Genomic DNA, 18,823 nt, shown 5'->3' with positions numbered 1-18,823 from the left:
TGCATAGATTAAAAACTTTGAACTTATACTTCTTTTTTATCTTCTTGATATAATTGTCCACTGGAACAGAGGCTAGACTAGCTTCTAAAGTTCGTATTCTTTGGGAATTTTCACAGTTGTTAACCAAAAACGTTCACAGTTACACTTCTGCTTTTGCCGTTTAACCTGATTTGTCTGCAGCATGGCTGTTCGGGCCCGTATGAAGTTGATCATCGATATTAACTTCTTTTCTCGATCAGCCTAGATAGCTGTGTAGTGTCGGTAGCGATTGCCTCAATTGGCTAAGAATAACACTACGCACCGCCTGTTCCGGTGGTAAGCGTCCACCATCAGGTGACCCCTAATTCATGGTGTGATGCGCGGCTTCATGCTTACCGTGCCTAGGAATGAATGGCTAGGGGGGTCTAATAAAAACCTAACCGCTAACGGAGCCTGTGGAGTACCAGGGCGCCCTTCACAGTATGTTGCCCTTACTGCGCTAACCGGAGCAATGGTGCAGTGGACCTTGTGTTTCTCCGAGACAATCGGCTGCCCTTCTTTGGTCTCACTTGAGGCTAAACAAGGGCGGGATTATGAAGATGTTGTTAATTAGTTTAAATTTTCACCTATATGGTTTCGCATTATGCGATTTACACAGTGTATTCTGTGTATCCTCGCCCTTGGCGTTTTCCAATCGATACTTATCTGGTTTTGTTGCTGCTGTTCTTTGTTGTGTTGTTGTTGCGAAGAGTTTAATCTTGTCTAGTTTGGGTAGTGGCTACGATTAGGATAGCTCAGATCAATCTTCAGCATAAAGAACAGCAAGAATCAATCTTTGCAGACTTATGCTAAATGGTTCAGCCCAAGTGGCCTTGGTCCAAGAAGCTTACTTCCGTAAGGGGAATTTCTATCTACATAGGAAACCTTGTGAACCCGGTGCTTGCTACTTTCAGTAAACATGAAATGGCAAACCCGCGTGTCATGCCTCGAGCTTGTGTGCTTGTCAACAACGCAATAGTTGCTACACTCATCTCTGAACTAACCACCAGAGGTGTATGTGCTATCACAATTGATGTATCTGTTGAAAACCTCAACAGGAAATACGTCTATTGTTCGGTTTATTTACCGCATGATGAATCATCCCCTACAGGATGCTTTCAAACAAGTTATCGCATACTGTACTTCAAAAGGCCTTCCGCTAATTGTTGGCAGTGATGCTAACGCTCACCATATCATCTGGGGCAGCTCAGACATTAACTTGAGAGGCTCCAGTTTGATGGAGTACTTAAGTAGTACAGATCTTGCATTACTTAACATAGGCAACCGCCAAAACTTCATGGTATCTGCTAGAGAGGAAGTGACATAACGCTTTGCTCTAGTAGAATTAGTCACAAGCTGACCAATTGGCATGTATCAGATAAAGAATCTTTATCTGACCATCACTATATCTTTTTTGAACATTTAAATGGTACTTCGCAAACATTGCGTTTCCGGAATCCCCGGTCAACAAACTGGGATCTTTTTACTGATTTGGTTGCGGCCAAATTTCATAAATACTCACCATCCATTGACACTCCAAGTGATTTAGATGATGCCGTTGATACTACAACGACCTTCATCATGGAAGCTTTTGAAGAAGCATGCCCTCTACGGTCTGTGTAGATCACAAGAGGAATCCCTTGGTGGAACTCTGATCTGGCGAAAGTCAGGAAACAATGTAGAATGATGTTGGAACAGACGACGTTCGGCTGGTTTGGAGGCTTTTAGGTCGGCTCGCAAGGCCTACAGGAAAGCTCTCCGGTCTACGGAACGATCCGGCTGGAAACACATTTGTACAAATGTTTCCAGTTTGAGTGCAGTCAGCCGGTTAAACAAAATCCTTGCGAAATCTAAGGATTTCCAAGTGAACGAACTTCGTTTGTCAAATGGCGATCTGACTTCCTCTGATGAGGAAGTTCTGAAATGCTTATTCAGCACACACTTCCCTGAATGTGTGGATATTACATCTTCGGATGAACCTGATGTCTTTTCTTGTAGTTACGAGTTCCTGGCTTCGGCTCGGAGTATTGTAACTATAGAATCGATTGAGTGAGCACTTAATAGCTTTGCTCCTTTCAAATCTCCTAGCGCAGATGGAATTTATCCTATATTGCTTCAGAAGGGATTTGATCATTTCAAACATGTTAAAAAAAAACATGCTTGCAGTTTTTCTACAGGGTATATTCCCAAATCTTGGCGGGATATTACTGTGAAGTTGATTCCGAAAGTGGGTCGTGCGTCGTATGAAGAAGCAAAGAGTTTCAGACCTATCAGTTTGACCTCTTTTCTTCTGAAATGCTTAGAACGCATTGTGGATCATCACATCCGTGATGTTCATCTGGCCAACGTGCCTCTTCATGTGAACCAACATGCCTACCAATCTAGTAAGTCCACTGTGACTCTTTTACACAAGGTTGTTTACGATATCGAGAAAGCATTCGCTCAAAAGCAACCTTGTTTGGGTGTTTTCTTAGATATCGAGGGTGCCTTTGACAATGTGCCTTTCGATGCCATATTGGAGCCGCAGAGAGTCATGGTATATCTCCAATGATTTTCAATTGGATTCATCAAATGCTCAAAAACCGATATCTCTTCTCGACATTGCGTCTAGCAGGGATCAGGAAATTGAGTGTTTGTGGATGCCCCCAAGGGGGAGTCTTACCACCGCTTTTGTGGAATCTCGTAGCAGATACGACTACCTAGCATTGTTAGTTGGTATGTGTATCACCACCCTTTTCGACCTGATGCAAAGCGCCCTTCAGGTAGTTGAGGGTTGGTGTCGCCAAGGCCTTTCGGTTATTCCGAGTAAAACATCTATTGTTCTTTTTACGGAAAGGCGAAACCGTAATAGCGTTCGACCTTTGCGTCTCTTTGATTCTGAAATCGATGTGACTGAACAGGTAAAGTACGTTGGAGTCATTCTTGATTCCAAGCTTTCCTGGACACCTCATGTTGAGTTCAGAATCAAGAAAGCTTGTATGGCCTTCGGGAAATGTAGGCGAACCTTTGGTGCAACTTGGGGTCTTAAACCGAAGAATATCAAATGGATCTACACAACTGTTGTTCGGCCAATATTGGCCTATGGATGTCTTGTGTGGTGGCAAAAGGGCGAAATGAGAACGATCCAATCAAAGTTAGGCCATCTGCAAAGGAGCATTCTGGAGCCATCTGGAGCATTCTCTTCAACTCCCACGGCAGCGCTCGAATTAAGTTCTCTTTGATGTTGCTCCACTACACATTAATCTCAAACAAGAAGCACTTTCTTGAACTTACCGTCTACGGGTACTCGGTCTTCTAACGGAAACTCCTGTGAACCGCACATCAACACACACACCTCGTTGTTTCCACTTTTGGTGAATTGGGACAAAATTGTCCTTGCTCCAAGTGATCTCACAATTGCTTGTAATTTACTATCTAGGACATTTTCCACGAAATTCCCTTCCCGGGAAGAGTGGACATCTGGATATCTTTAAAGAAGTATTTCAGACGATATCGTATATTACACTGTTGGCTCTCTTCTTGAAGGTAGAGCAGGTGCTGGTGTTTATTCTCGTGAGCTAAGGCTGTATCTGTCTTACTCACTTGGTAGACACTGCACCGTTTTTCAGGCCGAAATCTTTGCTCTTATATGCGGAGTGCAATCAGCACTTCAGCAGCACGTCATGGGTAAAGTAATATACTTCTGTTCAGATAACCAGGCTGCTATTAAAGCACTTGCTTCGGCCAACTCCAGGTCGAAGATAGTTATCGCTTGTCGAACTCAAATCGAGGAGCTGAATTCAGCAAACGCTGTTCACCTTCTATGGGTACCTGGTCATTCTTCCATCGCTGGAAATGAATTGGCTGATGAGTTAGCTCGCTCTGGAGCATCACATGACTTCATTGGCCTTGAGCCAGCTATTCCGATATCGAAGTGTTGGATTAAGCTTCAGATTCACACCTGGGCTGTCACTTAACACAGACAATATTGGAATAGTTTGGAGTCATGTCGTCAAACCAAATTGTATAGTGCTGAGCCATCTCTACGGGTGGCGAAGTATCTAACTAATCTGTCTAAGCAGAATTGCAGCATGCTGGTCAAAGCATTGACTGGCCACTGCCGACTCAGCTATCACATGACGAATATTCTGCTAATTCATTTGCATGTGAAAACTGTGAATCCGATTATGGAACTTCGTATCATTTGATATGTAACTGTCCAGTTTTTGCGAAACTACGTTTCCGAGTATTCGGTAAACACTTATTAAGTGAAACTGACTTCAGAGACCTGAATATTCAGGATATTCAGTTGTTCTTAACCCGCTGTGGTAAAGAGCTACAGGCTCTCTTTCGCTTTATGCGTTATTACAGTGCCCTTTTCAGGACGCTGTTTGAACCCATTGTGGTACGCTCATGCGTTAGTATCCTCTTCCAGGGTACTTTTCCTATTTCCCTACCTGTTCTTATTTATCCCCATTCTTATCCTTATGTCCTTCCTTTTTATTCCTCAACATCTCATTGATCAATAAAACTAACATTGCAGAGAGTATGACTTTCAACATCGGGTTCTTCCATACAAATGTGGGCTACCATCGGCTCTGGTTATGTTCATGCTCATCATTTTTATGAAGGTTTTCGTGTCTAAAAACCATAAACGGTAAGCCACCGGTCCAATAATATGAAAATACGATCTGATCTTCAAGCAGATGCGATTTCCATTTGTCATATATTACAGGAAATGGCATATTGATCCCATTCTCTATGAGACTTGAAAGTAGCCAAGCAGCCATATCAATGCATCATTCTTTGTTCAATGAAACCCATCTTCTTTGGACCCATCGTCCCGACGGCGAGGGCAGCAAGCTCCCCAAATACTTATGGTGATGATAAACATCATCGTTTGAAGTGACTTTAGGGGAACTTTTGCCCACCGAACTCTTCCATCGCCTGTTGCCCGCGTCAACTATGCATAAATAATCTTCTTTTGATTGCTTTATCCGAGAACTGCATGGTTGGGGGTTCAACTCAAAATCACTGAATGTGGCTGCACATCTGCATCCGACACATATCAAAGCTTCCCCACTACGGTCCCAGCCCCAATGCTTAAAAGAAACGGAGACAACTAAAAGTATAAATGGAAAACCCGTTCGATATACGGTCATGGATCCCGTGAAAAAATATAGTATGGCAAGAAAGCTATTTGGTTGTATAGCCTCCAACTCCCGAAAGTTGCAAAGCAATGGTCCATCTGGGGTGACATTCCAGATTTTTTCTCCTTCGCTTCGGTTCAACCCTTTTAAACTGCTTTGTGGTGCGCTGGGTGGTTTGGTAGGTGGTTCGACCAGAGAAGGCAACTCCGTGCTCCATTGTTATCATTTTCGCATGAAAGGCACTGCATTGAAAATGATAATTCTTTTCTTTCGATGGACATTTTTCACAGTTTTTCGTACTGCACACAGAATTGTGGTCGCTTGACAGTAGGACGAGAGAGTTGGTTACTGCCAGCAGGAAAGTCTTTCGTCGAAGGATTATCTTAGATTTTTCCGATGAAGTGTACAGGAAACGGCTGAGAAGGTTATGTTCTATTGTGAACTTTGTTATAGGTTAGGGAGCGTCCATAAATGACGTAGCAATTTGGACGGGAGAATATTCCACGATTCATGTATTGTATGTAAGAAGAGTGTATCAAAATGAAATGAAAAATGCTGCGTCATTTGTGGATGCTCCCTTAGAGTTCTTCACCCAACCGCAGACCTCACGCTGGCGCTGACCCGCAACAGGAATAAGTTACCCTAGTTGTTGATAATCACTTATCAACTAGATGAGCTGATCGGGCACATCAGAAAGGACTTTAAACTAGGTCTGCTGAAACACTGCAAATCGGTGGCTCTGACCAAGATGGAGTACAAACTTTTGACCTTTTGACCAAGGAACGTAGCGCGGTTAATGCACAGAAAGAAGAGCGGGCCACTCAAACGGAAAGCTTCTTCTTTGTTAGAAGCTCCCAGCGGTTTTCAGATCGTGCACCGCGGTGCACTTGGTGCACCGCGAAGCCATGACAAGTGCACCGAAGCACTTCAGAAAAGTCTTGCATATTCAAATTTAAATTTAAAATTATTACCTATTTCATGAAAAATAATTCGAATTAATTAGAACAACTGGACTATTGGAAGATGCTTCAAGGAATTGAGAATAAAATTTCCATTATTCCAGCCGGCAAGTTAAACTCGGATCCAGCAAAAACCGTCTCAGATATTCGCAAAGAATCATGGAACAAATCTGCCAAAATCTTGGCCAAAACTCTCCTAATAATTATTATTTTTTTTTTCCAAAATCTCGTAATGTATATTTACAAGCACCTTACAAGGCATCTCAAATGTATCTTCAATGAATGCGTTAAAAAAATCTCAGAAGAAATCTTACTAATATTTCTGTGGCTTTGCTTAATACCAAAAAAGGAACTATCACTGTTCTCGAAATCAGTTAACCAAGAATTCTACTGATAACGTATTTACGATTTTTATAGAAATCTCCTTCCGAATTGACAAGAGAGCCTGGAAGGAATTTATCAAAAATATTGTCAATATGTGCCAAAGTTCTAAAAAAACAAATTAAATAAAATAATACAAGTGTCTTGCTAGAAATTTTTAAGAAATATGGTAAAAGTCTTGAAAAAAACGTCTATCAAAAAACCACACTAGAAATAATACAGTAGTCTTCAAAGGACTTCCCCTAGGTTCTTGAAAACAAAATACCACTAATTCAGCTCAAGATTTCATTCAGCGTTTATAAAGATCTTGTCTGTAAGTTTTCAGAAACATTCATAGCAAGAAATATTCGAAGTCGAATAACTATGTCACTTCACTACGCTCCGATAAGTGATGAAAAACGTAACACAGTGCCATAATTCGTGGAAAAAAAAAATGATGACGAGTGTATGCACCTTGGAAATGCTGTGAAAAATACGACAGCTTTTTGACGAATTTATAATTGTTTTTTTTTTTTAACAATAATGAACTTTTGCACCGTGGAGCGATTTATTTCCAAAAAGTGCACCGCGAGCCGAAATGTCTGCAAACCCCTGGTATACACAACCGCATTGCTCACCGGAGCCATAGGTTTAATATGCGCTTAATCAGTAATGAATTAAATTTATTGTGTAAAAATAATAAAATACTTTTGTGAACTTTTTTACCATTAGCTGCGTCTATTTCCAGAAGAGATGTTTAGGAATGTATAAATTAATGGGAAAACTGGGAATTTGAACTCGGAGCTCTTTAACATCTACACCACAAACAATTGAATACATATCCTCGAAAACATGATCATTACTTGTTGTGTCTGAATAGTCAAGAACATAAGTTGAACAATGTCTGTATTGAGGCTGAAGAAGCGTTGTGAACTTCACTAAAATCATGCTCGGGTCAGCTGTCAAAAAATATTTGATTTAGGTTTGAACAACAGATGATTAGTTCTGCTTGTTCGTGTATTGTTTAAAGTTGGTTACCCAGATGAATAAAATTCTATTCAACTTGATATTCAGCCATCTATGTATTGCTGATTAAAGAGGTTGAACAAGCCAAACTTCAGACCAATATTATATAGCTGTCATTGTGTTCGGTCATTGTTACTTGTTCGTCGAGCGGACCTGGTGTGGTGGTCAGAACACAAGACTATCATGCCGAGGACCTGGGATCGAATCCCACTCCCGGCATACTCACAAAATGTTGGTTCTTCCTTCGGAAGGGAAGTAAAACATGGGTCCCGAGATGAACTAGCCTAGGGTTAAAAAATCTCGTTAATACAGACAAAAAAAATGTTACTTGGGTAAAGGCTGCGGCAGCCACCTACACCTCGCACTGTTGCCGCAGTGCCGTCTCGAGCTCTTCCACTTCGGTGACTTCGTTTAGTTAGGTTTTTAACCTTCAGAGTCGCCTTTTGTGTGAGAGCCCTCATCTCTACTCCTTCGCCAAGGACCTCTTCCGCCAAACTCTTGTAGGCGTCGCCCTTACGTTCCTTATCGTGCTTCAGCTCCATATAAAGAGCTGATACTGCGCACGTCGGCTGCCAGACCCTCGAGCTTGGCGTTGCTTCACATCGCCTTCAAGACGTCCGAGTACTTAGATTGTTCTGTCTTGATGACGTCGCTTTTCTCGCGTATGACATCTACTCTTTTACGCCTTGGTTTGGCGTCCCTCGCTACTTCTACCTGGCTGGGATCCGACTTACCGGCATTGCTGCCGACCCACAGAGGTCCAATTTTGAGAAAAGCTGGCAAAAACTCAATTTTTGAACATGTATTTAATGGGATATAGTACGTCGAGCATTCATTCATGATACCAGGAGCACTAACTGGCCTTTAAAAAAGTTGGAAATATTCATTTTGTATCTTGTTACAGCACTGAATAGCTGCTGATGGAAAAAGTATCGATTTTTTGGGAGAGAACACAAACAAGTTCAACCACTACAAAAGTCTGTTAATATAAGTAATACAATTGCTTTCAAAAGTTTCTTTGTAAGTTCTTGTGTATATCTGACATCTGCAATGGAGCAAGAAATCAAAATAACACTTTAGGCTTCAAAATTGACACAACATATCATTAGTACGAGAAATTCTTACACTTCGACTTCAAAGTGTCTTACAAATCGCTCCCCGCTACTCCCCGTGTGGATATTCCGTTCAAATGCTCGTTTATGTATGCAGAAGTTGCCAAGAGCTGCCAAAACAATAGCGCCATGATGATATGTGTATAGTTAAATTGTATGAAAAATATCCATTTTGTTCATCATTTTTGTATTTCTAGTGTGGTTTTTTGTTCGAAGAAATCGACAAATAATGAAAATGCCATTAAAATGAAATTGAGAGCAGAATTATTGTTCCAATACATCCATTTAGGCTAAAACCAGCAGACTACTATGATTTGGCAATTTTTGCCAGGTATTTTCATATCTGGACCACTGTGCCACCCTAGGGGTAAGTATTCGCCTGGCCTTGCGGGCACCGCCAGACAGCTCTTCATCTGACGGCTACCTCGGCCGCTTCTGCAAGTGCTTGCCGCGAGTAGTCGCATCCACCACACCTTTTAGATTACCTGCTAAAGCGAAGGCCATCATCTGGGTAGATTTCGTGACCTTTACTTTCACCGGTTTCGCCGCTGCTGTAGTCTTCACGTGTGGTCTTTAAGAGTTTAACTTAGGCGGCTGCATTCTGGATGATCACAATTGGCGGGCAAAGGCCCTCCTGTATATTAGTGATGACCAGAAATTACAGAACTCCGCGCATCCTGGCAAAAAAATTAGGGAGCGAGGTGAGGCCTACAGGGTGGCTAAACTGGTAATGAACAAAGAGATTTAGGGTGCGTCAGCTGACGTGCTTCAATATTCTGTGCCAGGCAGTCTTCACGACACCCTGCTCTGAGGGATGCATACAGGGTAGCCATGACCAACATGAACCCATAATGCTCCTCCGAGATACTGCAGAAGATCGTTGCCCAGATGACGAATGAAGAGTTCGCAGTAGCTTCGGGCAAGGCACCGGATGACTATAATTACATTTTGCACGGTCACGTCACGAATGAACGTAAGATTCAATATCGTTCTTCTTGTCCACTTCCCTCTCACAATTTTGATACTTTCCGGTGGTTTGTTTTGATTTCCATTTGTTGCCGCTCTCTTCTTTCTCGGGGAGAAAATTGAGGTTAAATTTCGATGCAAATGTCTATAGCCATTAAGGCGGTCATCGATGCTCGCCCTGACATGTTCAGAATGGCTATGCAGATGTGCCTAGGCAGAGACGAATTTCCAAAGGGATGGGAATTACAAAGATTGGTTCTACTGTCTGAATACGGGAAGCCAACTGACGACTCCTCAGCAGAGAGACTCACCTGCCTTCGGGAGACTGTTTGAGCGGATCATACTGTCAAGGTTGACGGTCTATTCCGACAAACCAGATGACTCTGGGCTCTCAGATAACCAGTTCGGCATCCGGGAGGGTCGATCGACGGTGGGTATAACACTCCAAAAAAGCGAAGGGGAATGCGCTACTGTACGGTCATCATGCTAGACGTGAAGAATGCGTTCAGTTGGGCCACTATCGACTGTACCATACCCCCACCTAGGAGTCCCGGATAGCCTAAGTTGGATACTGAAGAGTTATTTCCAGAACAGGGTACCAATCTACGGGCCCATATAGCCGAGGCGGTAAACGCACGGGTATTCAGCATGACCATGCTGAGGGTGACGGGTTCGATTCCCGGTCGGTCCAGGATCTTTTCGTAAAGGAAATTTCCTTGACTTCCTTGGGCATAGAGTATCTTCGTGCCTGCCACACGATATACACATGCAAAATGGTCATTGGCAGAGGAAGCTCTCAGTTAATAACTGTGGAAGTGCTCATAGAACACTAAGCTGAGAAGCAGGCTTTGTCCCAGGAGGACGTTATGCCAAGAAGAGAGAGAGAGGTACCAATCTACGACACAGAAGAAGGAGAGATAAGCTACAACATCACCACTGACTGGAGGGTACCTCAGGGGTCTATCCTGTATCCAGTACTATGGTACGCGGTGTATGTTGGCGTATTAACACTCACACTTCTACAGGGCCTGAAGCTTGTCGGGGCTTCCGATGATTTTACCTTCGTGGTATACGGCGAGTGGATAGAGGAAGTGGAGCTGGCAATAACACATCAGATTGATGTAGCACAAGTCTGGATGGGGTCGAGACAGCTGGCACTCGCACACCACAAAACGGCGGTGGTGGTGGTGGTGGTGGTAAACAACCACAAGTCTGAACAGCGTTCACTGAAGCAATTGGGGGTCATGATCGATGAGAAGCTGAACTTTGGAAGCCACGTGGAATATGCCTGCAAAACGGCAATCATGGTGATTATTGAATTGTCAAAGATGATGCCACATAGCTCGATAATAGTGTCGAGCAAGCGTAAGCTGTTCACAACAATAGCGATCTCCATACTTACGGTACGGAGACGTTGCGTGGTCGAGTGCGCAAGTGTTCAACCGAAACGTGAAGCGACTCAAATCACAAGAATACATATGTCTATGTTGAGTTGGCTGAGATAGTGGGGTGCCTCCAGCAAAGGGTAGGGGGATTAGGGGCATAATGGACACCCGGGGCGAAATGGACACCCCTATTTTTGCCGAAACCGTTGACTTTTATGTAAAACTTTCAATGCATAAGTGTAAAGGAACAAGTTATTGTTCTATTTTTCAAAAGTACCATTTATTATCCTTCAAAATAACCAAAATATTATTGAAATTGAAGTATGTTTTTCATATGGTGGATTTCTTATAATTTCGAAGCAGCAGCAAAAAAGGTATTACGAGTGATTGAGTGTGTCCACCATACAAACAAGTAAATTGTAAGCTTATCTACATGTATACGTAGATTTAGCAATGGATGAAGTATTATATTTTTGATCAGAACACACTGAAAATAGAAATTTAAATGTTGTAGTCTATTCGGGGCGAAATGAACACTGGCAATTATGAATGGATGTACGCGCGTAGCATAATGTTAGGCGTTTTAGAAAGTTTGAAAAAATCAATCCGATTATTTTAGCCTGAAATTTATTTAATTAACTTTGAAGTTACGTAAACTCGTCTTAGATGGAGTATTATATCTGTGGTATTGATCTCCGTTGGCAAACTACTTAACTGGGCGATATTCTCAAAGATACAGCATAAAATATGCAGGGGTGTCCATTATGCCCCGATGGGTGTCCATTTCACCCCGTACCTTTCCTGCCAGCCCCAAAAAACACACGGTTTTCAATTCATTATTTCTTCACAATAATGACATTCTACCAACTGTAAATGATTGAAATACGTAGGAAACAAGATAAAGTTGTAAGCCAACTGATAATATGTTGAGTTTTTGTCTGTTATACAGGCCTAACATACTCATTTGCTTAGGGTGTCCATTATGCCCCTAATACTCCTAGATGGACTGGACAGATGATAGATTTAATAAAGGTGACATGAAGATTTACATAGTATAGATTTAATATATTCCAAGAAGTTCATGCATTCGAAGAGCTTAAAATATTAGAAAAATCATTACAATTTGAATTGCCAAATCCACCACTTAACTAAAACTGGTAGAGCAGTTGAAATTTCAGTAATCTTCACCCTGCCCGATTTCCCACTCACCATATGAGGACCACAACGACACCACTTTGTTCCGTGATTTTACATGAAATCCCGATAGTCCCCTGTGCCGAACCGACTCCCCATCGCGAATGACATATGAGCTTGTGGCATGTCGAATCACACTTGAAAACCCCTCATTTTTGCGATAATCAGGCACTTTTCTGGGAAACACGAAATTAACCCACTGGAATAAACCGCATATATCGACCCCAAAGCCCCCCTTCTTATCCCATACCTAGCTCGGCTGGGAGCCACTCGCTAGTTATTGAAATTATCGTTTCGAGTCCCATTGTTTTAATGCAGTCTTTTGTGTTCATCAAAAAACCCTCTCGCAGCTGTCACCACTTGAACCTCCCGCCCAACCACCATTCCCGCTCCACAAACAATCCTCGATCCTAAATAATTAAACAATTTTAATTGTTTTGTCGAACCACACATTCAAATACAGCGCCATTGCGTGTAACGAATAAAAAAAAACGCGTATAAGCGAATTACGTATGCAGCAGTCCCCATCGGAAAAGGGTCGCCTGTGGGTTAACAATGCTTACCACCGCGGAAATATTTAATTTTAACAGTCAGCCGGCTTGATTCCTCGAGTGGTGCCGAGTAATTTGAATTTGCCGCTGCCGCCAACCAGCAATCACCCACCCCTTTGCACAAATTGTCCGGTTCGGGGTCCCCGCGCGGGACCGGGACTGGGAGTTAAATTATGATAATTATTCGACTGTGTATTACCTGGATGGCCCTGAGTCGGGAGCCACCTGGGCTTGGGCTTGGGAGGGGAATGGACGCGCGGGTTCCGAATGTTTGCTCGGCATATTTGAGTTTACAACGCGTGGATGGAGTAAAAAACGCTCACAACTCAATTGACGATTTGTAAACTCGGAGTGGCCTCCCCAGAGGATGCCAAGGTAGAATTGTTCTTTAGAATTTTATGTATCGTTTAAAAATCATGAGTCCTGCGAGAAAATAACACATAATAACTTGTGTATGTTAACGCGACAACTAAGCCATGTCTAAACTGGAAAATTTGAACCCCTTCAATGACTGTGAAATGGCGAGTCGATAACCTGGAAAGAGCGTCTAATGTAGCTTTGGACCTCACAAATTCTTATCGCATAATTCGATACATTACAATGACCGTTTACTTGACTGAGTAGAAATGGCCTCAGGAAAAAAGCAGAAGAATGAGGAAACGCCAAAGTTGCGATTGAGTGAGCGAAAACGCGAGGAGCCAAAGCAACATTTCTCAGATTTGACGCATCAGGGGCCTACTCATGATCACCGCACCGTACTTCCGCTGGCTCTTACCTACCGAGCTTTTACTGGATCCTAACCTCTTGCGTACCGAGTTCCTCCTAGCACTCTGTTCCTTCGCTCTCGAGCTGCTCTTCCTTTCACCAAGTTCCTTCAGACACCGATTACTTTTTGTCAACCAGCTCCAGCATTCACCGAGCAGCCATCACCGCACCGCCTGGATCATTTCAGTTCTCAGCGCAGGCAGGTCCTTCAAGATACTTGATCCTAAACGTTGGTCCCCTGGCCATCTCACGATACCTCAACGGCTTTTTACACCCAGACACATCACCTGTTGATGTCTCATCTGATATCAGCCTCCTCATCGTCTCTTAGATTGTACTGCATCATGATCTCTTTGCTTCCAGAACTTCACTAGGGCGTCCCTGTTGAAAACGACAAAAAATAACACAAGGAGGCTTTCGTCCAATCCGCAGGCACCGACTGATACCGCTACCACCTACGTGCCTTCACTTTATTCAATCTAAGTATGAACATTGACCATATTAACAATTTTCTTCTTTCATCATTTATCTAACAACAGTCTCATACCTAGCACCTCAAGGATGTACCTACTCCAAGATACCTCACCACAGACTCAAATTCGACACATCAGGAGCCTACCCATGGCCACCCTACTCCTCCTGGATCCCAAGCTCCTTATGGATCCCAAGTTGCTGTCTAGCTTCTTGACTACCGAATTCCTTCTGCCCTTCAGCTCTCCCTCCATCCATCGATCAGCCAGCATCGCACTGCCTCTATCGCATCAGTTCTCAGCGCAGGTCCTTCAAAACACTAGATCCTCAACGAATAATGGTCCCCTCACTGCCTTTCGATATCTCAACGATTATTGACCCCTAGTTACATAACCTATTCGACCCTCATCGAATGTTTGCCTCCCTCATCGCCTCTAGGATTGTATTGCATCTTGGTCTCCTCGCTTCCCGAACCACCACTTGGGTGTCCCTGGGCCTATAACCTTTTGAAAACTAACATAACAGGCTTTGTTTCCAATCCAATGCGCAGGCACTGACTACTACTGCTATCAGCTCAGTGCCTCTCCTGATTTACCTCAAGGATGTACCTTTGAAAACTTTGATAGAAGAGTAAAACCAAGTTCCACCGTTTTAATGACGCCGCATTTACATAGTTTTGCAAATACGTTTTGTTTGGTCATTGAACAGGCCGGACGGTGAACACACATACTGCCAAAGCTCAGGAGTTGGAGTTGGAGCTGCAAATGCGTGCTGAAGAAGAATAATAAAGAGCATGGTAAGCAGAGATGCTCCAAAATAAGAAGAAGCAGATTCAGCGTCTGAAGGCGAACGAGGAGTTGCTGGAGATGCAAATAACAGCCACGGGGCTCCGCCCAGACAACCAGTCATCGTATAAGATGTTGCATAAGATGATAAAGTGGAGGCCATATGCGTGCATGCCTCCATTTAGGCGCATGTAAAATGTACGCATATCGCCTCCACTTTAACATGTTATACAACATCTTATACGATGACTGGTTGACTGGGCGGGTCATTTAGCCGAACGCCATTTGGCCCAATTCCGTTTGGCCGAAATATGAATGATGTAATTAAGTGACCATACTACTATTCTCAGCCTCAGTATAACTTGAAAGAACAGCCTGAGTCAAAGAAGGAAAAATCTGTGAAAAAACATTGGCAGTTTCAACGCCAACTAACCTCTGAATGGCAAAACTAGAAAGAATAGCCTATGCTTAAAAGAAGGAAATATTTCTGATGATCATATTGGCAGTTATAATGTCAAAAACTTCTTCTGAATTCTTTTCATCACGATTCGGTCAAATTACCCTTTCGGCCAGATGGCATTCGGCCAAATGGCGTTCGGCCAAACGGCGTTCGGCCAAATGGCCGGACACCCAGCCACGGATTAGGGGTTAGTAGAACTGTTGGCTCAACAGAAGAAGCCGGTGCCCAAAAGCAGTCAAATACATTTCCCGAGCGGTCCTTCCGGCAAAGTAAACCCATACGTGCTGAAGCTGAGCAAGGAGAACTTGAGGAAGCTAACACGATACTTCAAGAGCACTGACGAAAAAGACGAGGATGGTGAAAGCTCCTACGATTTTCATCTGTAAAGCTAGAGTTCGAATACATCCAAGCGAGGGAAAAGTTAAGTGTTCCAAACACAATTCCAAAGTTGTTTGACAAACCAGCACAATGTTTCACGTGACCTACAAATTGTTTAACGATGCCTGCGGCAATTTGAACCACGAAAACTTGATGCGATTTTAGGTAATGCTGGAAGGTAAGGCTCTCTATCTGGTGTCCGGGAAGTTACTCCTTACCGAATCCATCCGGCATGTCATTTAGAAAATGCACTGGCATAAGGCCCGCATGGAACAAATGCTTCAAAACCTGCATAGCAAAGTGGAATAAGAGATTCGTGAACATGGTGGAGCAACCTTACGATCGTCTGGATCGTGGATCTGTGGCCACATGTCGTCAACCCACTACTGAAAGAGTCACTGGTCATGCAGGTCCAATACCGACGCGATTAAAAAAAAAAGAGCGTTGCTGACGCTGACGGATTTTCTGATGGACATCTTTGCGGACGCCTGCGAAGCCAACGTTGACGTGGAGGTCGTGGAGTTTAATCCATCGCCGTTGTTTACATTCCGGAATGAAAAGGCCGCATCAGAAAGCTGGAATGTAATGTTACTGCAGTTTGGCCGTCAATGCAAGCGAAATGAGGAAGCTCAACCGTTCGTGAAGTGTCAATCCACGGACTTTCGTCTGTGGCACTGCACTGATTTCAAGAAGCTACGGCACATTCGGGCTCAGCGCATACACCCAGGAAACCTACAGGATCTTGTACCGGATCGCTCCAAAGCAGCTACTCTGCGGAGGAAAACGACTTCGGTGATGGCGTTTCTTGACGAAGATGTTGGTTATGATGAGGATGGCCAACCGTCTGAGCGAGATCGCATGGATAATATGTCTAGACTAAAGAATTCTCGAAGAATGTGTCTGTGGACATCAGGAAAAAGCGCAGCAGACGAAAATGCTATTACACACAGTACACGCTATGGGCTAGTTAACGCTGCCGATTCAAAAATTGGATGAAAAGGAGCTGGCAGCGTATTACAAGCACATACGAAGGCCCATCGAGTTCGTACGATAAATATACGAAGTTACTGATTGACTGGATCAAGTAATATCCATTAATTGTACCAATAGAGGCAAAGGTGGATACGGCTATGGAGTTGAACGAGGTTCGAAACAAACTGAAATGGACGGTGTATCGGTCGCTATGATAACCTTGGAGGCGGTTGGTAATCTCGGCTTTCATCAGCAGATCTGCTCGAGCTGCTCAAGAGCCACTACGCGTTGGAAGAATCCGTAGTGACAGCAGAGAAGGAAATGGATGATCCACAGTTCCCGGGCAGTTATACGATAGCGCTTCGTTAATTAAAGCAGCTAAATAGGCGACTCGACTAAACCACGAGGCTGGCAGGTTGATACCTATGCTCGAAAAGAAGTTGTACGCACATCTTTCTACCACCGAAAAAAACAACCAAGCTGAACTTCCTCCGATCTAGTATGACACCTACCGATCAACGCCGAACGAAGTACCAAGTTTGTTTCAAGACTGTAAATGTCCAACTCTTCGTTTGTGCCCAGATCAACCGGGCGAATTCATCAACGGCAACCCTATGTCCGGATCCGGAGCGAAGACGAAACCCGGAAAGAAGAATAGGAGAAGAAAAGAAAGTGAGAGAAGCTAGATCGAACTAAGAGCCGATCAGCATCGGAGGATTGGAGGAAAAAAGGTTCGATTCGTCACAAGAGGCAGATGTATTGCCGTTGCCGCGAGTAATACACTGAAACCTCCATTTAAGTCGATGCATGGCTGATCGAAAATAATTTTTACCGTGCAAGCAATGACAAAACTATAGACTTTTATATTTCTTAACACTTCGCATGACAAAGGAGATTTGCAAAAAAATATAAAACTGTATAGTTTAGTCATTGCCGGCACGGTAAAAATTATTTTCGATCAGCTATGCATCGACTTAAATGGAGGTTTACGAACAACGATGTCTCGTTTGGGCAAGGCTCCGGAATCCATATTGGCCGTCATTGAGCACCAACTGTGGAAGTGTCCTGCTGAGAGGGCCGTATACTACAATAGTAAACAAAGTTCCGCAAAAGGGTTCCTCGAGCACCAGCAGCCACGTGGAGGCCACATACCTTACCACGAAGTGGTCCACATGGTGATGAAATTAAAAAAGGGACACCAGCCGGCCCATCCAGGCCCCCTATATGACCACTGCCACTTACCGATCCCAGTAGTTATCGGTACTTACGGTGAAATAGGGATCTGGCGGCGGTCACGGTGGAAGCCCCGGATCGTCACTGTAGGCGAAAACCCAAGTCGATCGCCGTAGTACGTCGGCCATCACCCGTCGAAATCGACACTGGACTACGGCGGAAAAAATAGCTAGCGAAGTCAAGCCCTGTGGGGTTCCGACCACTGGTACGCCTGCCTATGATTTATTTGTTGTTGACTAAGATTCCCTGTGATTCTCAAAAATCTTGCGGAAGTAGTGGTAAGGCTAACCCCTTCGCAAGAAGTGGGTTGGCTATGGTCTCCATTAAGAAGAAGTGAGGAGAAAGGAGCAAGAAGCTGTGCCCGCAATGCCAGCGTCGAAACTCCGATTCATTCTCCGGCTAGTATGCCGGGGGAGATAGTGGACGGACCGTGGTTGATGACCAAAATCGAAACGGGCTGTCTGCAATGGAGGTGGCTGTGCAGCAGCTTGGCAAAATCATCGACTCTGTGTCCTCGAAGTCCAAAATAAGCAAGGACCTTAAAACGGCCCTGTTTCGACTTTGGAAGTTGATGGATGATGCTAAGCAAGATCACGAGAGACTTGTGAAAACTGCAGTAGCGGCAAGCCCGGCGAAAGCATAGATTACGAAGTCTACCCAGACGGAGGCCTTCACATTCGCAGGTATACCAAAAGGTGTTTTGGATGTGACTGCTTTTGATAAACACTCGCAGAAGCGGGTGAGGCAGCCGTCTTATGAGGAGCTGCCTGACAGTGCCCGCAAGTCTAGGCGGTTACTAACCCCGAAAGCCGGCAGTAATGCCGGTAAATCAGACTCCAACCAGGCGTCCCGGAAAGCTGGACCTGAAATGGCTGGCCCGTCCCGGATAAAAGGGAACAGGGGGTTTCAACCAAGGATCTCCTTAGACAAAAATCCACTAGATGGGCAGGAGCGTAAGGACACCAAACCTAGGAGACGTGAGAGGGTAGGAGCCAAGCGCGAAAAAGGCGACGCGCTTGTCATCAAGACCAAACTGTATTCGGACGTCTTGAAGCCGAT

The 18,823-nt window shown here is 43.9% G+C and overlaps 1 protein-coding gene across 22 annotated transcripts in view; it reads right to left on the bottom strand.

Moving 5' to 3' along the window:
• Positions 1–18,823, bottom strand: part of LOC109422898 (disintegrin and metalloproteinase domain-containing protein unc-71) — a 1,549,374-nt gene that overhangs the window by 612,828 nt on the left and 917,723 nt on the right. The window lies entirely within an intron of this gene.

This window comes from Aedes albopictus, chromosome 1 (genome assembly GCF_035046485.1).
Source record: "Aedes albopictus strain Foshan chromosome 1, AalbF5, whole genome shotgun sequence".
Taxonomy (NCBI): domain Eukaryota; kingdom Metazoa; phylum Arthropoda; class Insecta; order Diptera; family Culicidae; genus Aedes; species Aedes albopictus.
Note: the sequence above shows the minus strand (reverse complement) of the source record. Positions and strands in the feature narration are given on the sequence as shown.